Source organism: Octopus bimaculoides, chromosome 9 (assembly GCF_001194135.2).
Source record: "Octopus bimaculoides isolate UCB-OBI-ISO-001 chromosome 9, ASM119413v2, whole genome shotgun sequence".
Taxonomy (NCBI): domain Eukaryota; kingdom Metazoa; phylum Mollusca; class Cephalopoda; order Octopoda; family Octopodidae; genus Octopus; species Octopus bimaculoides.
This window is the reverse complement of record NC_068989.1, coordinates 9,870,335-9,873,187: the sequence shown is the minus strand read 5'-3', so window position 1 is coordinate 9,873,187 and position 2,853 is coordinate 9,870,335. Positions and strand designations below refer to the sequence as shown.

The 2,853-nt window shown below is 36.3% G+C and overlaps 1 protein-coding gene across 5 annotated transcripts in view; it reads left to right on the top strand.

The window, feature by feature from the left end:
- Positions 1-2,853, top strand: part of LOC106878283 (serine/threonine-protein kinase mig-15-like) — a 281,927-nt gene that overhangs the window by 28,810 nt on the left and 250,264 nt on the right. The gene's annotated exons all lie outside the window — the stretch shown is intronic.

Genomic DNA, 2,853 nt, shown 5'->3' with positions numbered 1-2,853 from the left:
GGGGGTTGGTGGGTGATCAATAGAAAAAATTTAAGTACTTCTTAAGTAGTTATTTGAGTTTGGCTGAAATCCACTGGTAAATGTTAACTATCAATCAGTGACTTACGTTAATTGAGAATGATGTAGGAGATTTATTTCTTTATTTCACCAGAAAAAAAGAAAAAAAAAGAAAAAGAAACTGAAGGAAAAGATAAAACGGAGTCTGTACTTGGCTCACTGGCAGAATAGGTAAAGCAGCACAAACAGAGTATCTTGCAGTGTTTAGCCAGGTTGTTTTATGTTCAGAGATCAAATCCTATGAAGGCTGCCTTTACTTTTAAACCTCTCAGGGTTGATAAAATCAAGCAGTTGTCAGGTTTTGATGATTAGTATCAATAATTATACACATCCACCTAAATTTGGGATCTTGCGGCTCTGTTAGCAATCCTTTTGTTTTGTATGTATGCATGTGTGTGGTTTTGTGTATATGCATGTGTGTGGTTTTGTGTATATGTATGTGTGTGATTGTGCATTTATGTATGCATGTGTCTATATCTTTAAACACTGTCACTGCCCCTTGATGAGGCAATGGCTACTGCACATTTAATCTCGATTTCTACACCTTCATTTTATTGAATGAATAAACCCTTTCATTTTCTAAGGGTCACGGTGATTCAACAGAAGTATATTCTATTTATCAACGACATCCACTGAGTCGCGTGCGAGAGAGAGAGAGAGACGTGGGAGGGGCACTGACCACACACCATCTCACTTCTAGTGTCATCAGGTTGGCATTGATCTGTCTGAATCGACCCGGAATTGCTTTTGTTCTATTCTCTCTATTGCCCTGACAGTTATCGCCGTAAAGCGATGTGCAGTTTGGACCATGGGAATACGCACGCCATTTGTGGATACATGAGATTGTCAAAGATTCACCAGGGAGAAAAAGTGTTATAAAGGATAATATATGTGCGTGTGTATACACAGGGATAGATAGACTGAGGATACAAGATTATTGCTGTTTTCAGTTTTCTCCTCTTCTTTTTGTTTTCATCCAATCTATCTATTTGGCTGATCTATCATTATTCTCTCAAGTGTCCTCTTTTGCTTTGTCTTCCCTTCTTTCTCTACTTCCTTTCTATCTCATTCTTTAAATATATCTCCATTTATTCCTTTCAATCCATTATCTATTTCTTTCCTTTTTTAGATTCATATGTAGTTGTTTTTTTTGTTCGTTTGTTTTGTTCTTTACATTTCTTTCTTTTTTCTTATTCTTTTTTTTTACTTTTAAATGAGTTAAAATTATTGGTTGTGATCATATTTAGTCTTTAAAGAAAATTGTTAGAATGAAACAACAACAAAAAGACAAAAAACAAATCAATGTAGAAATTCTTTCTCAATCATAAATATACTTCACAATTTAGTTGTTTCATGTTCAAATCCAGGTGGGAGCAACATTACCTTTTCTACAATCCTGTATTTCTGAGATGAAATTTAAAAAATATTATTTATTAATAGGAACAGTGTGGCTCATCTTGTTGCTTTCACAACTAATACATAATATGAAAAATTCCTCATCTCAGAAAATACAGAGTTGTATTATCCGATCGGTTCAGAACCGATATAAGACATCAATGGAGGCTTATAAGCCTTAAAAATTCACTCTTAACGCTGCTTACAGGCATAGCATAGTGGATAGAGGTGTTGGTTAATGCATTGCAATCACCTAGAGAGAGGTTCTAAGTTCAATCCCAGGCAAGACGCCAAGGTGAATCAATCACAAGGCACCTGAAAAAGGCTGGGGTACACAGCTGAAGTGTAGTAAAAGCAACAACCAAGATGAGGGCATCAGTCTGACTAATGCCTTATGTTTGACTAATGCCTTATGTTTGACTAATGACTTATGTTTGACTAATGACTTATGTTTGACTAATGACTTATGTTTATAAGACTGATGAAACAACAAAGTCCTAAGATTGCTTTTACCTGCTCTATCCCTTCTCTGTCACCGTCTGTTTCAATATAAAATCAAAAGACATTTTTAATTTCAGCCATATTCTCTCCCCCACCCGCACCTCCCACACTACCTCCACCCCACCACAGCATCTACCCACCGCTCTCCTTTGCCCCACCACGCTCTCCTCTACCTAACCATTGCTCTCCTCTCCCCACTCCTCCCACCTCACTCTCCAGTTTTCTTTATCTATCTGCTAATTTCTAAAGAATAAAATATTATAAAACAAGATTATATTGAATTGATTAGGTTTCGTCAGTGAGGTTTGAAATGGTCAAGTGGCCTTTTATGTTTTGAAATTTCTGCCAATTGGCTGTTAAGCGAAGCTTGATCATCACTTCTGTACTAATCAATCAACTCTGCCATAGATCAGCATATCCAACGATGGCTTAGACTCTGTGTGTGCTGGTGTGTTTCTCTATTCATGGGTGTGTTTGTGTGCCTGTGTGTGCTCTTATACATACAGACTGATAATTTGGTTCACACATCCACATGCTCTTTCAACACACGTATGTATAAACTTAGCCACACACACACACACACGTTAAAGTATACACTTAATTCAAATGTACATTCACCTTTAGTGTGTGTGTGTGTGTGTGTGTACGTGTGTGTACATGCGCATAACATATGAACTAATATATATATATATATATATATATATATATATATATATACACACACACACACACACATATCCTCAGACATGAATATACATGTAAGCATATACAATCACATGACTAGTAGCATTCATTTAAATTATTTAGAAGCTCTGAATTGTTAGACAGTGGACTTATATTATGGAAGTGGTCTCTGGCCATGATGAATTATAGTGGTAGGGACAGTGGTCTTGGTTCTAA